This window comes from Schistocerca nitens, chromosome 11 (assembly GCF_023898315.1).
Source record: "Schistocerca nitens isolate TAMUIC-IGC-003100 chromosome 11, iqSchNite1.1, whole genome shotgun sequence".
Taxonomy (NCBI): domain Eukaryota; kingdom Metazoa; phylum Arthropoda; class Insecta; order Orthoptera; family Acrididae; genus Schistocerca; species Schistocerca nitens.
This window is the reverse complement of record NC_064624.1, coordinates 168,623,780-168,647,224: the sequence shown is the minus strand read 5'-3', so window position 1 is coordinate 168,647,224 and position 23,445 is coordinate 168,623,780. Positions and strand designations below refer to the sequence as shown.

At 38.9% G+C, this 23,445-nt stretch overlaps 1 protein-coding gene and 2 long non-coding RNA genes across 5 annotated transcripts in view; 2 read left to right on the top strand and 1 right to left on the bottom strand.

Moving 5' to 3' along the window:
* Nucleotides 1-6,516, bottom strand: part of LOC126213506 (uncharacterized) — a 394,607-nt gene extending 388,091 nt beyond the window's left edge. For all 3 annotated transcript variants that reach the window (XR_007541205.1, XR_007541204.1, XR_007541203.1), the window contains exon 1: nucleotides 6,409-6,516. This is a non-coding gene — a long non-coding RNA (uncharacterized LOC126213506). The remainder of the gene's footprint in view (nucleotides 1-6,408) is intronic.
* Nucleotides 1-23,445, top strand: part of LOC126213500 (putative sodium-dependent multivitamin transporter) — a 616,831-nt gene that overhangs the window by 184,392 nt on the left and 408,994 nt on the right. The gene's annotated exons all lie outside the window — the stretch shown is intronic.
* LOC126213505 (uncharacterized) lies at nucleotides 7,129-7,798 on the top strand. The gene is made up of 3 exons (XR_007541202.1): nucleotides 7,129-7,219; nucleotides 7,374-7,484; nucleotides 7,630-7,798. It is a non-coding gene; the product is annotated as an uncharacterized LOC126213505 (long non-coding RNA).

Here is a 23,445-nt window from a genome sequence, read left to right as displayed (position 1 = left end):
TAACAGATAAAACACCACAACATAACAAACCTGACATCATACTCACCAATAAAAAGAAGAGATTAACACAACTAATCGAAATATCCATATCCAATACAACAAATATAGAAAAGAAAACAGGAGAAAAAATTGAAAAATACATCCAACTGGCTGAGGAAGTCAATGACATGTGGCATCAGGATAAAGTTGACATTATACCAATTACACTATCCACTACAGGAGTCATACCACACAATATCCACCAGTACATCAATGCAATACAGCTACATCCAAACTTATATATACAACTACAGAAATCCGTAATTATTGATACATGTTCAATTACCCGAAAGTTCCTAAATGCAATATAACATATACCGTACAGTTAAAAGGAAGTCACGCTCAATCAACGTTCGCGTCACTTTCCATCTTTGACCAGACGTGGCGTCTGAGAGGGGAGAGAAATAATAATAACTTGTAGATCACTGCAGTAGCCATTACAATGTTACCAGTGGAAGCTGCTGTGTCAGAGCACAAGAGCCTGTGAGCACCATAACTTTTGACACCTACTGGATTTATTGGTTTCTTTCATTTCTGAATGCTGTTAAAATGTGATGTATATGCAGTAATCTGAAATACACGGCACTAAGTCCACAGCGCTGTGCTGGGTTACTCCTCTAGATGTGGTGGAAACTGGCATCAGGATCGCGAGCTCACCTTCACTTGTGCAATTTTAAGGCGCTTCTGCACATGCACAACTGGTGTGATGTAATTGCCTTATGGGCCAAATAGATACAAATTTGATAAACAACGTGTAGTGTTCACAGCGTGCACAGCTATACTCCATACGGCGAGAGAAGAGCTCCGACAGTTGATGCGGCCTCAGCGCACTTGCTTCGCGCATCCGCGACGGCCAATCGGATCGTGAGCTTTTGTTTACGTCACCATGGCAACGCCCCAGTGTTGCCGTACTGCTGGCCGGACCACAGATTTCATTCAGTTGTGCCTCGTGCTACATTCAGGTTTGTATGTACACGTGTGCATACTGCTACATCTGTGAGTCTTGCCGTATAAGTGCAAAAGTGTGTATAAGGGGAAAATGGCTTTTGGGAAAGGAGCTACGCTGAAATTCTAAGCACACGAATTTATATACAGATTGCGTGTTTACTTTGAAAGGGTCATTGGTGGGCCTTTTATTATCAGTGAGAAAATTGGTTGACTGAAAGGCAGAAGCATTGCACATCTCTGCAGCAACAGTGAAGAGAGTTACAAATGATGAAGAAGCTGCCAATTCAGCTGCGAGCCCTGTTATTGGGACGCCTGGAAACTCCAGGAAGAGATCGTGTCGTGTGACTGAAACAGACAACTTTGTCGAAAGTGCTATCAGGCAACACATATACGCGTACTACAGCAGGAAGGAGAATTCGAAACTTAAAAAGTTGATGGCATCGCTGTCGGACAGTGGTTTGTTCGCAGGCAGAACGACAAGTCTCTCCATTGTTCTGAAAAAAAAAAAGGCTTCCATTGGAAAAAGTTCTCAGTACGAAAGGTATTAACGGAATGCGAAGACACTGTAGCACGGAGATATCGTTTCCTCTGGGAGTTGCTAGCAGTCTATCTGGAAAATGTAATATGGATGGACGAAACGTGGGTCAATGTGCGTCACGCACGTTCTGTCACAAGGACAGACGACACGCGCCACGGAACTATGTGTGTACCAACTGGTAAGGGAGGGTGACTAATTATATGCCATGCTGGCTCTATGAACGGTTTTGTGCCCAGTGCTATGATGATGTTTCAGTCAATAAAATCTCTCAACTACCATGAGGAGATGAATTCAGATACATTCAAAGACTGGTTTGTTACTCGTTTGCTACAAAATGTCAGTTCTGGTAGTGTTTTTGTAATGGACAAAGTGCCATACCATTTGTATAATTAGATAAGGCACCAACAGCTGCTGCAAGGAGAGGCAGAGTAGTCAGCTGGTTGAAAGATAATAAAACGGGCTTCAAACAGAATATGTGGAAAGCGGAACTTCTGGAAGTAGTCAAATGATACAAGCCACAGAAAACGCATTATGTGATTAATACGTTAGCAGATAACCACGGCTACAAAGTTATTTGTCTTCCACCATACCACTGCCATTACAACGCAACTGAACTCATCTCAGCTCAAATAAAAATAGATGTTGCGGAGCGAAAAAAAACCTTTACACTGGGTGACACAGAGAGGCTGGTAAACGAGGCTGTCATATGAATAACACCAGAAAACTGGAAGAATGTCATGAACCAGGTTTAGGAGATGGGTAGGGTTTGGGAAAGCCATCCAGAACACTGGGTCTGGGGAGACTTACCAGATGGATGAGAAGGAAGAAGTCTTTCCTCCTTCTGGTTCAATCTACGTTATACTGGGAAGAGAGGGCTGTGTATGTGTAAGGAGATCTTGGCTGCGTCACATTTTAACAACCACCTTACAATTTTTTGACCTCTGATTTCTTTTTCTACATCTGGGCAATTTGAGGGGACTGATTTGTTAGATTTGGTTTTTGTTGGGTTGCTTACATTGGTCAGTAAGAGATCTTTGCCTTCTTCACAGTCCAAAAGTTTATTAAATACTCCTGTCATGGTTTCAGCATTTTCTTTGTTACTGTGTGAGTGTCTTCTAGTTTTATCCTTAAATATTACCGTAGGTAGTTCATACTATTGCAATTAATTCCCAAGGATTTTGTAGAATCTCCTGGAATTTTTGTGATTTGGAGGTTTATGGTTCTTTTTAATTTAATGATTTGTTTTATTTGGTGGTACTTCTCATTTTTAATCAGCTGATGTAGGTTGTATCTAATTTTCTTCAAAGGTGTAAATTTGATATTAATTTCAGCTATGTAGTGGTCTGAGCCAGTGTCTTCTCCTCTCATTGAAGACGTAATGTAATTTTGTAGATTCAGATCTACTCAATAACTGGTGGCAGGAGAAAAGATATACAAAGATTATAGAAATGTGCGAGATTTTGGAGGCAGTGGCTCCATCTTCTTGTAGAAGGGCTGAAGAGGAAAGAAGAGGGGTGAAGGAAAAGGACTGGTTAGGTTTAGGGGATGGGTAGGTTTTGCGAAAGGCACCCAAAAACTGTGTCTGGGGAGACCTACCACATGGATGAGAAGAAAGAAGTCTTTCCTTCATCTGGTTCAATGTATGTTGTACTGGGAAGAGAGAGCTGTGTTTAATGCAGAGAACTAGCTGTAATCAAGACTTTAAAATTGCCCATGGACAATATTGTAAATAACTTGACCCAGTTATCAAAAGATAACTTTTAATAATGGATTAAAGCACTTGATCCTTCAATTACCAAATGTGGAGCACTGTTACCCACGAAACAAATGACATGTAAAACAAATGACGATCAACTCCCTAATGGCAATAGCTGAAGGATACCACTTTTCTTGCTGTTCATCTTATACACTCTTTTAGAGACACTATTTCTTCCATTCAACTTACCCTCCAAGTCCTTTGCCAACAGTGACAGAACTACACTGTCATTGGCAACCCTTAAAGCTGTAATTTCTTATTCATGAACTGTAAAATCATGTCGAAACTTTTCTTGGTGTCCTTGACATATTGCTCAGTGCACAGATTGAATGACATGGTGAATAGGCTACAACCCTGTCTCAGTCCCTTCTCAGCCACTGTTCTACTTTCGTGCCCTTTGCCTCTTACACTTGCAGTTGTAGGTTATGATCCATCTGTCCATTTTATGTCTAACAACATACGAAATCAAGAGTATTTATGACTGAAAAATACTATCAGGAATTGTATACAGAAGTAGTGAATAGATAGTAAAACATGACCTCAAGAAAGATCAGATAAGATTTAGGAGTAAGGTAAGAACACAAGAAGCAATACTGAATTATTTTGTAAATGAATGGGAATATTAAGAAAATACACACATCCATTTTATGACAACATTGAGTTAGGTATGGTTTTGTGCTTTAAGGATGTAGCCTGATAAAGATGTATAAAAATCCCATATGTTCTGATACTTTTTGTATTGTTATGCAGTCATTGTTATCACTTTCACTGAAGATAGTGCCCACAGGTACAAAAGATTGGGGCTCACACAAAATTTTATATTGTCAGCACAATTTTAAGAAGGGCAAATAATCATTATTGCCTCATTCTCATTGATTAATCTCTATTGTCATTGGTGATAAAATGTCAGACAGTCATAATGTTAGTGACAAATGTCAGGGAGTGATGAAGAAAGAAAGAATGTAGTGGAGCTCCCAAAACATGTAGCCATAAAGCGAGCAGAGTGAAAAATGAAGCTTGTATAAATTGGACAGGGAACAGAGTTCAACCAAAACGTCATGGTTCTAACAGCATGTGAGTTCTAACCTGAAATGTAGTATTACTTCAGAATTAAAGTTTGACTACCACAGTGAACATTACAATGTAGAACATTAAGTTCAGCTGAATATGTCATTCTGTTTCCACTTGTCAGATGAAAGACATGACAAGGTAACAGAGGGCAGCACAATGGAACAAAAAATGAACAGGATGGAATCATTCAAAGCCTCATAGAAGTAAAACAAGTGGCAAGGAAGAAGCCTAGAAGTGATAAGGAATTTAGATGGAAGAAACCAAAATTGCAGTCATGCATTTATCGATTATCAAGGTCTGAAAAATAGATTCAGTTTTCGAAAACAGCCTTCCAAATTGTTGGTTGTGTCAGCAATGGCTGAGGAAGGCAATATGTTGAAAGAAGGTAAATCTCCAAGAGATAAGAGGGGAAAACATGAAATGTATTCACAGTTGTGAATATGGACAACCAGTGGCTGTATGATGGAATGACGACAATGAAAATTTGTGCCATACTCGGACTCGAATCCAGATAACCCACTTATTAAGAGGAAGCATATCCGAAGGGACATTGTATCGTAATTCAGATTAACACAGGTGCCGGAGTACTGCAAGAGGGGAAAATGACATACTGGCAGTGCAAAACCAGTGGCTTAAGAAGTGGAAATGAAAAATCACATCAAATCATTTCCAGTCCAGAAAGCACATTATGCCAATGAAGAATGGGATTATCTTGACCATAAACATGTGAAGATTATGCGGCAGATGTTAAAAACTTTTAAACCGGATATTCAAGTTGATTATAAATTTTATCTGAAAATTAAGCATGGACATTTTAATTTAAAATTTGGGCAACCACAAGTGTCTGCGAGCAGTACATGTGAAGAGCCTTGGTTGGGTACATATGAAAAGTCCATCTCTGAATGATGCTGCTAAAAGGCCAGCAAAGCTGTGATAATAGTGCACAAGAAATTACACCCAGTTACAGCAAAAACTGACACTGATTCTACCATTGCAGGCCTCTCGTTTGATATAATGCAGAATTTACAATTACCTCAGATACAAAGACAACTTACATTTCACTTGTGGCAGCTTTCATTAATTCTTTTAATGCACACAAATTACAGTGTGGAACAGCCAGGTTTTTATCTGTATCATGAAGGAACATCACGAAAAAGCCCTGATGAAGCCTGTTCATTTCTTTTTAATTATATAAATGAAAATGGTGGACAACGTGTTAAAGACTTTCACTCATTCTCTGACTGTTGTGGAGGCCAAAATAAAAACCATTCAATGGTGAGGTTTGTTTAATGCTTGTGGGACAGGGAATGTTTCAGTTCATCACCCATTACTTTCCAACTGGAGGGTAGTCCTACCTTGCACATGATAGGCATATCAACAAACAAAAAGGAAAATTAGCAAGGTGGATAGGATATATGTTCTGAAAGAATATGCAGAATTAATAACTGAATCCCGCACAAAGAGGAATTTTGTAGTGAAAATATCAGAAACAGAAGAGGTTCCAAATTTTAAGGAGTGGTGGCCAAAATTCCATAGAAATACTAATATTTCTGTTGAAAGGAAAGGAAGGGCTTCACACAGAAACTAACAGCTCTTTCATGTAACACAATTTGTGCAATTCTGTTGTTCACAAGACACTCGTGGTGTTGTTAAAGTTAAGCCATTCATTGATGTGGCAGAATAGCACACATTCCAACTTACTGATCAAACTGCAGTTCTACCAAGCCCTGTAAATCAGGCTCAATTGGGCTCATGTAATGATAAATGAGACGAACATGCACCATCTAAGGCGATTTCTAGAATTCCTCCCAAAACAAGACTCATAAAGAACTTCTATTCTAACATATACAATTGGCCATATGTCAAAGAATGAACCATGAGTGGAGTATAATGCGAAAGACAATGGGAATTAGCCATAATTTACTTGATTTTTGCCAATATTACAATAAACTGAGTTACGAATTCATTTATGTGCATTTATTGCACTGTATTCAAGAAGGCCATATGTTCACTTAATAGACTTTAACAGAACGTCAAGAAAATATATTATGTTTACCAGTAGAGCATTTGCATTCATCCCTCCATAGAATAATGCTAGTGTTCACTGCAATTAGTCTGTGTTTGCTCCGCTCTACAGGCACTGCAGAGCAGACGGCGACAGGAGATGGAGTCTGCAAGGCTCGCCATGGTTTTCCCGGCAGCGCGCCGCGCTGACATCTATCGGCGACGCCAAGCAACGGGGCGTTCATCCGACGGCCGATTATTCGATGTCGAAATAAGAAGCTTAACAGGAAATAGTTGAAATAACAAAAACCTCATTATCTACTGCAATTGAGTATGTTTAGTTTCTTAACAGAGGTGGTAAACTCATCGGTGTCTCTTTTTTATTTGCAAAGCCAATTTTTCATACTCAGCCATATTTGTGGCGACATGTTGGTTAAAACTGAGAAAAAAAATTGACTTCGATAGGCAATAAAATGTTTATATTTATAAATTTTGGAGGGTTTGTGCCGTTGGGCGCGAACCGGCAAAAAGATTGCTAATTTTATGAGGTGTGAAGCGGTGAGGGGTGTTAGTCAAAATTACGTATATGTAAGTAGACGGTATTATTGTAATGTGTTGCATGCACTAGAGAGTAGTGATGGGCTAAACTGCGATTTTCCGATATCAGTGATTTCTGTGAATGCTACTTTTCAGTATCTGTTATTCTTAACTGTGATTTGTCGCAGTTAAGGAACATAGGTCGTGTATCCCTCCGCCACTGCTATTTCTGCTACTTCCGCGATTTCTGCTACTTACCACCGTATGAAAAAGTTACATCTGTCAACACAGAGAAAATTGCATCTCAACAAACCTGTCATTGGCAAGTATGTTTTACGTTTTTTCTTCCGTTTGCATTAATTTTGTAGTAAAGAAACAACTGTGAAAATATTAATAGTGTAATTAATATGTAAGTAGCCGTACAGTACCGTAATAGTTCGTGTTTAGAAAATGAATTCTAACATATTGTTATGTTCACAGGTACCTGAACTACATTTCAGTCACTCAGTAAAGTGATAACTCAAAATATCATTGTCAACAGATCTGAAGAAATTGCCACTGCGTCTTTAGACCGTTTTCGTCAGACGAGAGGTTTCGATGGACTTAATTACTTCAGTGAGATCGTTCTTGCAAATGTGATATTCATTATAGCAAATATTAGCAATCTACTCTGTCAATTATATTGCTAGTAATTAATGACAGCAAAAATTGTTTAATAATCCTTGTGTTTTTGCAGACACAGTTCTGACTCTGATTACTGGTTGCTGTACGTATCTATCCACGTCAAGGCTGTTGGGAGAGACTCGTGAAGATTCAAGACAGCTCTTAGAGGATTTGCAGTTTAAAAGTGAAATAATTGTGAAATAAGTGTGTGAATGATTAAACTGTGTTTTATTGAAGTTGTTGTGCGATTTTAAAGGAATAATAAATGTCAAATACAGTGAGTGAATAATAAAAATCTCATTTTCCACATGTTTAAGCCGTCCTATACCCATATAATTTTCCACCACTTACTTATTGGCAAACACTTGTTGGAGAGTGACATGCCGCCCCCCCCCCCCCTTTCTCCACAATCTTGGTGTGACACTGACCTGTAACATATCCCGAAGTCTACAATATGCATTTTGAGGCTGTTGATATGAAAGTGGGAAGTACAGATCCTCCAGTTAAATCAGGAATAGCTTAAGTGCATTACTTGAAAGTAACACAGGAAAAGCTTACTTATGTAGGTGGTAGTAGTGTCGGCAAAAAGTTCTTGTGTGTGAAGTTGCCATGTAGAACACCAGGTGTAAAACTTTTCTCCCGAGTCTTGAACTGTGTCGGAACAAAAGTGAGGCATTCATATGACTGTTTTCATTTCTCTACACTTATACAGATGACTGCGTTCTGTTGTGTTAACATTGCAAAGTCCTGTAGGTATGTGGAGTATATACCAAAACTGTCATATTGGAAGCAGAATCAAACACATTTGTTACGTTACTTGATATTTTCAGGAGAAAAAGGCAATGTCGCTTCTTATTAATATAATACATTCAGAGTCACAGCAGTATTTGACCAACCATAACTGATGCTGAATGTGCATGTCGTCATATAATATGAAGGGCTTATTTCAATAGTGGTACAAGTCCATTACCTCCACTTTTCTGTCTATAATGCTTCTGAAATTAGTGATCCAAACAAACATAAATAAAGGTTCATCTCTAGCAAGAAGCCATATGCTTGAATATTTCTGGTATCTCAACTGCAGATTTTTCAGCGCTCATTTAACTTTACGACTCTGTATCTCAAAATGAACAAAAATGGACTTGTACCACTATTGAAATAAGCCCTTCAAATGCACACACAGCACATCGATCTCGTGAGGCACAAGGCTCTCATAACGAAGTACGTACGTCGGTCAACAGATGACACTAGGAAAAGAATGTTAACAGCGCTTTTTATTTGCTACTTGCGACTCTTAGTTGCGATTTGTCACAGAAATCGCGGTTTGACTCGGTAGCGAATAGCGTAGTATGAACTTTGCTGAACAGATGGCAGTGCTAACTGCGCTTTTTAGTTGCTACTTGCGATTCTTAGTTGCGACTTGTCACGGAAATCGCAGTTGGACTCAATAGTGTATCGCAGAGATGGGCGTTGTACGAACTTTGACCCACAGATGGCACTGTTAACCGCGCTTTCTAGTTGCTACTTGCGACTCTTAGTTGCGACTTGTCACGGAAATCGCAGTTAGACTCGATACCGTATCGCAGAGATGGACGTAGTACGAACTTTGGCCAACAGATGGCACTGTTAACTGCGCTTTTTAGTTGCTACTTGCGACTCTTGCGACTTGTCACGGAAATCGCAGTTGGACTCCATAGCGTACCGCAGAGATGGACGTAGTACGAACTTTGACCAACAGATGCCACTGTTAACCGCGCTTTATAGTTGCTACTTGCGACTCTTAGTTGCGACTTGTCACTGAAATCGCAGAAAGCAGTGCTAAATTCGACCAATAGATGGCTCACGTCTGTGAATGTGAAATACTACTTGCGACTGCTAACTGTGACTGAAATCGCAGTTAGATTCTGTAAAGTTGCTACTGTGATATCTGTGACTTCTCAGTCACTGTGATTTCTAACAGATACGCGATTTCCTGTCCACCACTACTAGAGAGCTTCCCATTTCTCTCCAGCTACCATGCATGGAGAGCTGCATCGAGCCAGCACCTGGACTGAAGACGCCGACAACAAACAGGCGTCTAAAGCTAGCGACATGAGGGATGCTCAACTACCGGACCTACCGATAGATGGCTGTAGCGCGTGCCGGCAAGAGATCGTATCATTGAGTGTCTGCCATATCTGAATTTGGCAAAAAACAAAGTGTCAAAACACGGATGAAAATGTTTTTCGTTCTGCGCCCTCATAAGTATTTTATATTGGATGTTCTAGATATCTACACATCAACATAATGAAGTGTTTCTAATCTAGCGAGAAAAAACGGTGACAGTTCTGCTATGAAATTCCTAAATTCGAGTGTGTTTTGAAAGTTTGACGAGCTGACGTGACAGTGAAGACGTCTCTTGAAAAAAAGTTGACATCTTTTGCTTAGGGGTATCTTTGCTGACAACAGAAATTACAACGGAACTATTAAAGTATTACTTACGTATAAACGGAAAAAATCGTTATTTTTTCTTTATCTGAAGTGATGCATTACCAATCTGCATATATGCTGACACTGTAATTGCAACATGCACTTACGAATTTGGCTCTGTGTTTGATCAGTAATTTAAATGCCATGATTTTATTAACGCCTGTATATGACACGGTGTATTTAAACTGAGTGATATGGTAGAAGCACCAGTTTTTAACAGTGCTTCAGTCTTTGATACGAGACAAGAAATACATTTAAATGAGACAAACACAAAGCCCAACGTTAAGGCTCCTCGTAAATGCATGACTTGTATCATTTGGAAGTTAAGTGTAGTAATAATATTATATTGGACTGATCCATGATGATGTAGGAAGTGAAGGAACTTGTTGAAAATAACCTCGATCACAGCTGTTAATTTTAAGGTTGGGGTGTCTTAAAACTGTAATTTTCCAGTCTGACACCCAAACAATTTTAAAATTGAATTCAAAACATGTCAGTGAGCAAAATTAATTACACTTTGAATTACAACCATAGAATTCTATTTCTGTGAATCTTGGTTCCAGTCTTTGACATGGTGTCAATCACTGGAATGACTGGTTGTCATGATACGGCCCAAGCAATAAACAAACCTGAAAGTGAAAGCTGCAGAAGCTGGCCAGACAGGCACCCCAATGGCTGCTACAATCTGTGTGAGACAAGGGTGACATTATATTGCAAATTTAGTGTAAAAAGTTCCATATTATCTGAATTTGTCCTATACTGACAGGACATTCTAGTCCAGTCGATTTTCGTATCTGCAAAAGTACTCTAGCCAATACCAGTGGCACAAAGGTAGTGCCACATTACAAACTATCTGGTAACAACAGAAGTATTGGTGGACAATGTACAGTAAATAATATGTAACAACCTGAGAAATTCAAAATTGGTTTGAAGAAATAGAACAGTATTTGGATAGAGAGTAATATTTTGAAAATAACAAATGATGCAAGTAGAGTTTTCAGTTTTTATGAAAGCTCGCTTAAATTTTTTTTCCCCCTCTCCCTTTTCGATTATCAAGGGAAAAATGTGATAACATAAAAGTGCAAGAAAGTTGTGTACAATGTTGGAAATGATGAAAAAGAAAATCTCACTATGCTTCCTCCTCCATGTGAAGAGTATTCCTGTAATAATAGCTAATAGCATACCAAGAACATGAGGGTGTCACAGTGGAGATTTGTTTTCTGGTACAGACATGTGATACAACTATTCCACAGCAAAACGTACTTTCAATAGGTGTGGTACCAGTGCACTCCCATAGGATAACAGAATATTATGTCCTGCAGGAATCACATTGGGTACACCACATACAGCATAAACTGTACAGCAACTACAATGCTTTGTGAGCAAGTAATAACAGTCAGTATCTTTAATTTTAACATAACTTTTGACTCCCATAATTATCTGCTTATACGTGTGCTTGTACTACAGGTTATTGGTAAGGCAAATACTAATTGAATAGGTCTTCACGCTTTTAATACTTAGCAGAAATTCTGAAAAAAGTAAATTGTTTTATTACTGTATCACCTCTATGGTGAATTAAGAGGTACTGACTGGTTTCTTTGAACATTTAATAGAAGCCTTCTTTTTTACCTGCTATTGATAAAGAGCCATTCCAAGTTCTGTACAGAACAATTTCTCGCATTTTTCATGAGGTTTGTTATTCTGTACACTAATATCTCTTCTTCTAAATGGTAAATAATGCATTCAGACAGTGCTGGTATTAAAGGTAATTCATGAAATAAACTATATTTAAACCAGAAAATTAAAGGTTCCACATGGCACATGAAAAGTACCTTGCTACACACGTGTATGTACAGATTCCAAAATGTCTGTGAATTTGAGTTACAAACTTTTTTAAATAGAAATATGAAGATCACAATACTTTGGGTCTGCAATAACTCAAACGTAAAATACTTTAGTTCCCTATGGGAAACTTTGTTCTTTACGTGACTCGTGCAACTGCTTTCACTCTTAATGGAAAACTAAATGGCTTATGTTAAAGTTAACTAGCAAAAAGTGTAACCATTGTTACATAATTTCTGTGAAGTAAGATTCCTTAATGTTATTTCCTTCCTTTGTCATCATAACTTGATAATTTCAGTTCCGTATAGGACATATGAACTAACAAAATGAAATGCTTTTATTAATATGAGCAAACAAAATCTTTTTAACATGTAGTACACAGTTCAAATCAGCAAAAAGTGTAACTGTATAATTAAGGTAAATGTTGATGAAAATCAGGCATGTAACATGAATACTGAAATTTCCTAGATTTCCACGTGTACCTGTAATCACTGTATTATGTACTTTGTAGTGCTAGAAAGATAATTCTATATGATTATTTACATTCTCTCCCCCCCCTCAACACAGGAAAATATAATAGAAAGACATCCTAGCAAAATAAAGACAAAATTCAGAAAATTAGGTTTTGCCTGACTCAGGCCCCCTTATTCTAGAATGGTTATAAAGTAATAAGAATGTTTATGATCAACTGGAACATTGTGTTCATTATAGGAAGTATTAAAACAAGAATTAACAGAGTAACAATTTTATTGCTCTTATGTTGCAGAGTATCCACAAACATTACTGTTTGAAACATAGGGCCCCTGCATACTCCATTAGATCACACCCATCCTGTGATTAAACTGTTTTCTTAAAGTGAATAATTCAAGTTAACATAATTATTGAGGGAAATATTTTCTCACACTGAAAGCCATCTGTCAAATAAGTCTCAGAACATTTTTTTTTCATTAATTTCACACAAATCACCCATTTTTAATGCAAGTGCATATTTTGTAACACCAAACATCTTAAAATAAGCTTATATAATAAACAATTATAATTTTTTTACAATATGTACACAGGACGTAAAAACTTAATTTTACTTCAATGATATTCATATTTTAAAGTTCATCATTACACAACAACAACTCTATGGACAAAATAGTTTTAAAAAATCTGTCAAAATGTCACACCCATCTGCATAGAATGTCCCGTTACATAATTTTTCCAATTTGAGCACTATACATGATTAAACAATATGAGTTTATTTAACTTCTGCCTTATACTTGATTTGTTGTTTAAAATTTTCTCAGCAGGCTTTTTTTCCACATGTTTTTAAGCGTATTCAGGAGTATAGGGATTCAATCTTACAAACAAGTTGAGTCTAATGTAAGTCCTCAATCCTAATTTCATAATGGTAATCATGACCAAGAGCAGGAAATGGGTAATCTACAAATTTATTTTTAACACAATGCAAAATCTTGGCGTGTGTATATATCTGTCGCATATCCCCAGCAATCACAAACATCTGAAACAGTTTCTGAGTATTCTACAACAGAGTACACGCAGTCACTTGTTTTAACCAGTTTTCCCCGGTTAACAAAATTTACAAATGCATTTTTATTGGCCATATTGGGAAAAGCATAGAGAGAATCACATTCTAATGCAGATTTAACTACTGGTGGCTTCAGTATGTGAAGACAGTCTTTGCATGTGATCTGCCTTGAAAGGCGCAATGACACATACCCTGCAATATAGTAGAGTATGTTTTACTTGTGAAATGAGAACTTAATCTTATCATCAAGAAGTGCACACCACTCCTCTACTTCATTTTCTGCAGCACTTTCATCACTTTCTACTACATGCTTTCTTGCATGAAAATCATAAACAGGTGGCAAACAACACACATTAAAATTTGAGCAATTCCCATTCATTGCAGTGACACTGTTACCCAAGAGCAACTTTCTCATGGCACGTTTGAACTGGTATGCATTTGGATTGTTGTTCCAACCACATCTGGACCGAATGCAGGGAAAAAAAAGCTCTATGTGGTCTTGTGACAGTTTATATGTTAGCAAATACTTCAAAGGAGATTCAACACGAAGCATACTTGTCAGAGCTATGTGCATTACTGATTGCATATTGAAAATTGTCCCAAAAGCAAAAGTATTTCTTGCATGGAGCAGCAATGGAACACCAATGATTTTTAAACTTTGATATAATTTTCAGTGTGTCTGAAAATACCAACGTGTTCACTGGGTGTTGTGTGATGTCCTTAAGTTAGTTAGGTTTAAGTAGTTCTAGGGGACTGATGACCATAGATGTTAAGTCCCATAGTGCTCAAAGCCATTTGAACCATTTTTTAAATTTTATTTTAAGTACCAAGCCAATCAGATATGTTGTCAAGTCTCAGGGGGCTCTTATACCCTTTACCTAATGGATTTCTGGAGTTCAGAATATCAAAAATCTTATCAATATTATACAAAAATTCTACTGTTGCTTCACTTCCTTTAATATTTGGATCACCAGCCCTCCTCAAAAACACTATACTATCTGCCACACTAGAACTCAAAGTCTGTGGAGCTAATGAAACATTCATTTTTCTATTTACATAACTTATATGTTGTCCTGATAGTTTGTTGGCAAATGTCATACCTTCTTCTTGTTGTACCTTGTTCAATTGCTCAATGAAATGCCATCTAATAATGCCAGTTGGAGACTCAATAGCAGACACTTCCGCTAGAGCATTTCTGGCAAACTTAATCATATGACATGTCCAAGATACAATAAACATTGTAGCTTTTAAAATCACCCTTGGAAAAATTTAAAGTACAGCCAAGTGTACGTAAAGTGCTTATATTTACCTTGCAGCCATCACATATAACACACCAAACCCTAATGCCAGAACTATGCAGCCTCTCTAAAGCGGATTTTATCAGTGTGGCCTGATTATTTGCCTGTACACCGTTGATAAAGAAATATGCAATCTGGCATATAAATTTGCCTTTAATAGAGACAAGCATGAAAACCACAGCCTCAGATGCCTCTATTACTTCTTTTGGCACTTCCCCACCAAACTCTAAAAAACCTGTGTATTGCTTGGTTCCTTGGTCCCAAACTACTTGCTTCCTAATTGCCACACTGTCTACAATTAGACATGAATCGCTGAACTGGTCCCTTACAATTGGGTTCGAATCAACGTACTTAAAAACATCTTTTAAGAAGCCAGTTTCACAGTCGACACTTGCCACCCATTTGGAAATCGGGTCTAGTGCAGCAGGGGATACAACCCATCGGCTTTGAACAATGACGTCATTCCTTAGTCATAGATCGTAATGTCTTCACTTCGAGGCATAGATAATAAAGCAGTTCTGTGTTCTAATAAGCACTATCATTAAAATAATTGCATGTTAACCTAAAAGCGATCGCTTGATATTCGGTGCATCATTAAATGTGTGATTTAATTAACTTAATTGTTTGTTTTTTATTCGTCCGGTACTTAATATTTTTCGTAATGATATTGAGGTAATGTGGATTGTGTTTTTTGGCTTTTTTTTAAAAAAATCTCACGAGATAGAATAAACTGATCCTACTTTATTCAGCAATCAATAAAAAAAACTAAACTAAAACATAACAGCTTTTGCTGTTATCTTTCCATTTCGTTTTTTACTGATTGCTTAATAAAGTAGGATCAGTTTATTCTATCTCGTGAGATTTTTTTTTAAAAGCCAAAAAACACTATTGCTTAATAAAGTAGGATCAGTTTATTCTATCTCGTGAGATTTTTTTTTTAAAAAAAGCCAAAAAACTCTTATTACGTACTGAAGGGAGCTAGAACACTAAGAAGAATCGCTTCTCGGCCTTTGACAAGATATTGCTTAATAAAGTAGGATCAGTTTATTCTATCTCGTGAGTTTTTTTTTAAGGCAAAAAACAGTTATTAGGTACTGAAGAGAGCTGCTTAATAAAGTAGGATCAGTTTATTCTATCTCGTGAGATTTTTTTTTTTAAAGTCAAAAAACACTTATTACGTACTGAAGGGAGCTAGAACATTAAGAACAATCGCTTCTCGGCTTTTGACAAGATATTGCTTAATAAAGTAGGATCAGTTTATTCTATCTCGTGAGATTTTTTTTTTAAAAAAGTCAAAAAACACTTATGCTTTTGACAAGATCAATGTTTATCTCTCTCGCATTCCTTTATTTCTCAACATTCTCCTCAGCTCTTTCATCTCTGTAATACATGCTCTCTGGCGACTTGTGACGTCATTGTTCAAAGCCGACGGGTTGTATCCCCTGCTGCACTAGTCCCTGGAAATCAATGATTTATGGGTCAGATGCATTAATTTTTGCAGGTATTCATATGCTGCTGGTGAATAAAAGTACACAGTCACCGCAAACATTTTCACATTTGTTGTGTATCTATTACCCTTTGATGAGAGAGAGTTGTCCACTAAATTGCACACTAATTCCACTTGTGTTCCTTTCTGATGATTGAGGAAGTTATGTAACTTCTCAGGAAGATGCTCCTTCTCCTTCAATGAACTTATGATGTTATCCATGGAAAACACTTTCTTCTCTCTTCTTCGAAGTTTTTCTCGGACACACTTCAGTTTACGTTTTAATTCGTGAACAATGTCTGAGAAAAAATTGCAAGTTTCGGTCGCCTTGTCTTCCATGTCTACTTTCGACTGTATAACACATGCAATTACTTGAGAACCAACTGCACTCTGAAATAAAGAAATAATTTCGTTATATATGATTGAAATAACTCAAGGCTTGATGAAAAAATATTATAAGAAAACTTTGGGGGTGTGAAAACATCCTTATACTACGTAACATTTTCGGCACAATGCGCAGCTTCTGCATTGGATAAATGGGACATGCTTTCCACGGAAGAATTCTCATTGACAACATTCTCCACGCAATCACTAGCTTCTGCAGAGGGCAAATCAAGCACGGATTCCAGGACAGAACGCTAAAAACAAAAATATGGAACTGTATTACAACATTACTTAGACCTATGTAGCCCATTTGTGTCCGTACGAAATAAATTCACAAAAGTCAAAAGCACACACATAGCAAGGAAATTAATAAGCTACATCAAATGGAGAAGCATCGTTGTCACTCAAAATCCCAACATGTCGTCGTGGCTGTTTATTTGGCGGCATCAAATGTGTCGGAAAGCCAAAAACTGATGGCACTGCTTCGGGTCTGAGACGTTTCTTCCATGTTCCAGGGCTCACTACGTAATCATCTTGTCGGAAAAGGTTTCCGCAAAGAAAACTGCAAGACGTAGGTTTAAAATCTTTCCGCGTCATGGAAGTAATCCACTTCTTTAGCAGCTCTGGGTGCTTTAGAGGAAACCTGTTCAAAAACATCGAATTAGCAAACGCACTAAGTCTATATTGTTGTCGTATTGTATCGGTAGTCCTATTACCTGTGAAATGGTAAGTCACTTTCCTTACTCCATCGCTTCGTACAATTGAAAGCAGAACAAGAAATCACCAATTCGATAATCCGTAATTCCTTATACACCATACACACCGAGAGAAACTTCTTGGCAAATTCAAATATGGCGGGCAATACAGACGATAGTGATCAGCTGGTAGAGCCATCTATCGGTAGGTCCGGTAGTTGAGCATCCCTCATTTCGCTAGATTTAGACGCCTGTCGACAAGAACAACAACCCTTGTTCTGAAGACGGTTGCTGCTGCATATGTTATCTCTGGTCGTGTGATTGTTTTATAATGTTTTAAATTTGCAACTACAGACAGCCGTTTTTTGTTGTATGTTTTCTTGCTGATTTAATTTTCCTCAGTGAGGTTTTTTATTCTATTTTGCCATGTTCCTCATTTAGACTTCCAGTTATGATGTCACCTAAATATTTAAATTGATTTATCGATTTTGATTTCCTGTTCTTCCGCTGTATTTTTGTGGACCAGCTGGCATAATTTGTTTTTGCAAATGATATTCTGAGGCTGAGTATCTGTGCTATTTTTTAATGTTTTAACTACTTTAGTAGAGAGCGCGGAGCTGTTTCCAAGCCGCCCTCGCCGCTCCCGCCCGCGTCCCCACGTGATCACACGATTAAAGTGCGCGTCATATATCTTGGCGGCCGAGTTTAGGTTCGTTCTGCGCATCTGACGTCAGAAAACACAGTCAGCCAATGAACAGAGAACGACGTTGCCAGATCTCGAATGCAGTGCAGAGCACTGACGAGTCTCTTCAGTTTTAGAAACGTTCAGTGATAAATACAGTAAGAGAACAAAAGCAATTTTTTGATAGCAGACTTTCTTTTATAGAAAGTTTGGAAAAAGCATTCTTTATAGCAATTGCTTCATATTCTATTAATTAATTAAACCAAACAAGCAATAAGACTCCTAATTCAGGCGATAGCAAGGAAAGGTGTTTGTTTGAATCTCACGAACTGCTTTTTCGCAATAAAGAACAGCGGTAATTGTTTATTTCCTATTGTACTTCGACGAAGCGTGAGTAATTCATAGTCATACCAACAGTGTTTATAAGTAGTTGCGTGAGATGTTAGAATCCTTATAGAGTTCTTGTGGAGATAAGCTATTTGATGAGCCGATGTAGCGGAATGGTTAAGGAGTTGGGCTGCTGAGTGAAAGGTTATGAGTTCAAACCTTGTGCGGTGCTTAATATTTTCTTTATTTAAAAACAATATTGGAGTGCCATACTTCACGATTTTTATTCGTTTGAATGAAATTTCTAGTGCTTTGCCTCTTCATTAGCTTTTTCGCAGCTGCAGACACGTGCTCCCCGCATTCCGCGCTGTGCGCGATTTTGTCATCACTGCACTTCTCGCCTGTGCAGACACATGGTGTTCCCACTGCTTTGACACACTTATCATTCGATTTCACAAAAACTATGTGGCCAAAAAATTTGATTTTTATATGTCTTCTTGACTGATACCTTCCCCCCATAAATGACTTAATTTTGTTTTGATGTGTAGCATTAAATGTAGTAAACCATTGCACGAAATTTTGAAGAGTTTGCAGAGGTAAAAGTCCATAGCGTATACTTTCCGTATGGTCGATTTTAGTTGCCACAATGTTGAGAATGAAATGTGGACAAGATACCTAAATTTCATATAATATTTACTGTATAACAATATCTCATTTAATTTAAGTACCACATAGGTGTCGTATGTAATATTGAGAAATATTCCGTCTTTCGCGACTGTAATAAAAGTTTTATTTACACAGGGCGCGTTTGGCTTTATTTTAAAGTGAAAGGTGAAAAGGTATGGCACATACACATTGGTATTCATGTTCTATTTCTTGTTTTTGTTCCACAGTCGCAGTTTTACCAATGGTATTGAAATATATCCCCTCTTCTGCAACCGTAATAAGCGACTTATTTAGACCAGATGCGTTTCTCTGTTTTGAAGCATCATAAGAGGACTGTATTTTGTGTCCTCCATTGCCAAGTCACCTTTCGTAGTTTTGTGCTGCGGTAGCACAATATTCAACGTTTGTGTTGGCTCATCAGTGTTTTAGCAAATAAATGCTGTTTGTGTGTGCCACACACAAAATTATATTTGACATAGCTCTGAGCACTTCACTGACAGACGGTATATTCAAGTCCTAATGTTTTTGTAAGTCCACAGTTTTGTTTAATGTATTTTGTCTACTTCCTTTTGAGTGCTTTAAAATAAAGCCAAACGTGCCCAGTGTAAGTAAAACTTTTGTTACAGTCGCGAAAGGTGGAATATTTCTGAATATTACATAAGACACTTATGTGGTACTTAAATTAAATGAAATATATAGGTATCTTGTCCACATTTCATTCTCAACATTGTGGCAACTAAAACCGACCATCCGGAAAGTATACTCTAAGGACTTTACCTCTGCAAACTCTTCAAAATTTCGTGCAATGGTTTACTATATTTAATGCTGCATAATAACTGCGTTGAACATCGAAACAAAATTAAGTCATTTATGTGGGGAAGGTATCAGTCAAGAAGATAGGTAAAAATCTAATTTTTGAGCCAAATAGTTTTTGTGGAATCGAATGATAAAGAGTGTCAAAGCAGTCGGAACACAATGTGTCTGCACAGGCGAGCAGTGCAGTGACAAAATCGCCCACAGCGCGGAATGCAGGGAGCACGTCTTTGTAGCAGCGAAAGGGTTAATGCGGCCATGGTGGCTTTACTTCATGAACTGCGCCCTCCCCCCTAAACGTAAGCTTGCGAACTATGCTATACTATGGCGCTGCTTCTCTTGGCGCGTGAGTCGTGTGCAACTGGCAACGCAGCAATCTCCCGCGTCTAGGCGGGCATGCGCGAGCCGCCAAGATAAAAGAATTGAACTATAGTCTCTGATTGGAGGATTGATTCCGCCAACGCGCCTTGCTAGTAGCGTACCCCCGTCAGCGCATCTGACCCGTGGGACTTGAGTCTGACCGAGGAGCACGTGGCAGGAATGTGCCGACCATGGTCTTCCGGCCAGCACCTTCCACCACAGTATGCACAAGCCGGCTACGGCCGAACATTATGCATAAAAAATTTATTTAATAAAATTTTGTCGGCAATGATCCCTCTTGGGGGTCTCCTCCCTGCACACTCTTTTCCAATCATTTGCAACCTTCCTCTAGAGACTTGCGGTACACGGCTGTTAGAAGGGGGGCAAGCTCTTTCGCGTACTCTGTGTAGAATTGAATTGGTATCCCGTCAGGTCCAGTGGACTTTCCTCTGTTGAGTGATTCCAGCTGCTTTTCTATTACTTGGACACTTATTTCGATGTCAGCCATTTTTCCGTTTGTGCGAGGATTTAGAGAAGGAACTGCAGTGCGGTCTTCCTCTGTGAAACAGCTTTGGAAACAGGTGTTTAGTATTCCAGCTTTACGCGTGTCATCCTCTGTTTCAATGCCATCATCATTCCGGAGTGTCTGGATATACTGTTTCGAGCCACTTACTGATTTAACGTAAGACCAGAACTTCCTAGGATTTTCTGTCAAGTCGGTACATAGAATTTTACTTTCAAATTCACTGAACGCTTCATCGTTTTGCTTCTGTTTGTCTGAGAGGTTTTGGCTGCGTTTAAACTTGGGAGTGAAGCTCTCTTTGCTTTCGCAGTAGTTTCCTAACTTTGTTGTTGAACCACGGTGGGTTTTTCCCATCCCTCACAGTTTTACTCGGCACGTACCTGTCTAAAACGCATTTTACGATTGCCTTAAACTTTTTCCATAAACACTCAACATTGTCAGTGTCGGAACAGAAATTTTCGTTTTGATCTGTTAGGTAGACTGAAATCTGCCTTCTATTACTCTTGCTAAACAGATAAACCTTCCTCCCTTTTTTTATATTCCTATTAATTTCCATATTCAGGGATGCTGCAACGGCCCTATGATCACTGATTCCCTATTCTGCACTTACAGAGTCGAAAAGTTCGGGTCTGTTTGTTATCAGTAGGTCCAAGATGTTATCTCCATGAGTCGGTTCTCTGTTTAATTGTTCGAGGTAATTTTCGGATAGTGCACTCAGTATAATGTCACTCGATTGTCTGTCCCTACCACCCGTCCTAAACATCTGAGTGTCCCAGTCTATATCTGGTAAATTGAAATCTCCACCTAAGACTATAACATGCTGAGAAAATTTATGTGAAACGTATTCCAAATTTTCTCTCAGTTGTTCTGCCACTAATGCTGCTGAGTCGGGAGGTCGGTAAAAGGAACCAATTATTAACCTAGCTCGGCAGTTGAGTGTAACCTCCACCCATAATAATTCACAGGAACTATCCACTTCTACTTCACTACAGGATAAACTACTACTAACAGCGACAAACACGCCACCACCGGTTGCATGCAATCTATCCTTTCTAAACACCGTCTGCGCCTTTGCAAAAATTTCGGCTGAATTTCTCTCTGGCTTCAGCCAGCTTTCTGTACCTATAACGATTTCAGCTTCGGTGCTTTCTATCAGCGCTTGAAGTTCCGGTACTTTACCAATGCAGCTTCGAAAGTTTACAATTACAATACTGATTGCTGTTTGTTCCCCGTGTGTCCTGACTTTGCCTTGTACCCTTTGAGGCTGTTGCCCTTTCTGTACTTGCCCGAGGCCATATAACCTAAAAAACCGCCCAGTCCACAACGCTTGCTACCCGTGTAGCCGCTTACTGCGTGTAGTGGACTCCTGACCTATCCAGCGGAACCCGAAACCCCACCACCCTATGGCGCAAGTCGAGGAATCTGCAGCCCACACGGTCCGAGAACAGTCTCAGGCTCTGATTCAGACCCTCCACTCGGCTCTGTACCAAAGGTCCGCAGTCAGTCCTGTCGACGATGCTGCAGATGGTGAGCTCTGCTTTCATCCCGCTAGCGAGACTGGCAGTGTTCACCAAATCAGAGAGCCACTGGAAACCAGAGAGGATTTCCTCCGATCCATAGCGACGCACATCATTGGTGCCGACATGAGCGACCACCTGCAGATGGGTGCACCCTCTATCCTTCATGGAATCCGGAAGGACCCTTTCCACATCTGGAATGACTCCCCCCGGTATGCACACGGAGTGCACATTGGTTTTCTTCCCCTCTCTTGCTGCCATATCCCTAAGGGGCCCCATTACGCGCCTGTGTTTTGGAGAGATCATGAGTGCTGTGTATCACTGAAACTACATATTTTCGTACGACGCATGTATAAATATGAAAAAAATCAATAATGGCCTGTTCGTTTCTAAGGTGGTGGTCCCTTCTGACTCTAATCGCTGGTGAGAGTAGGAAAGTGGATTCACAAAATAATAACGATTTTAATATTTGTGGCACGGTATTTATCTTTCATCCCGTATGTTTGTGAAACTTGTCTGGTAATTACAGTAACTGGGGACAGAGTGTGCAGTACTCGCCACGTTCGTTTCGAGACAGATGCAGCTGATTTACGTGCACCTTATAACAGCAAAAGCCGAACTGCAGCACTCCTCTTCAAGCACAGAGGCGCCGTGGTATCCATCCCATCATTGTAGGTTAGAATATAGCCTACTTCATACATAAAATAGGTTGTGACCTAACCGAACCTCCTCGATCTCGTCAAAAACTAACGAATCAGGTGGGACGCACAGTGACCAAGCTGTCAGACGATGTTGGAGGGCAATCTTTGGCGACGGAGGCTGAGGACCCTTGTCGGTGGCAATGTGAGTGCAGCCTTATCGCACGTCCCACAACCTTCTGCACCACTGGTCCGTCACAAGTCAACGCGGACGGCTTGCCATAGACGAAAAAAAAATTAATTTCTTCCTTCTATCGTCATCTGAATAGTGAAGCAATCGAGGACTGACCCCGAACCAATTGGAAGAAAAATGCAATTTCACGGCATTTATCCAGCACTTGACATCGTAACGGGAAAGTCATAGAAGCTGTTTAGCTTTAAAATTTGTGGTAACTGAAGTTGATGATTGGATGGGTAGGGAAATACATAAACAGCAGAGTAAAAAATTATTGCGCTGCAGTTCTGTAAACTCGATAGTCCTTGTAAACAAAGCACAAGCGTCACATCTTTCCGAAGGGTAAAGTTTGGAAATACTACAGCTCGCGACTCTCACTTTTTACTGCGAGAACTGTGGAAAAATGAGGGTTGGTTTGAG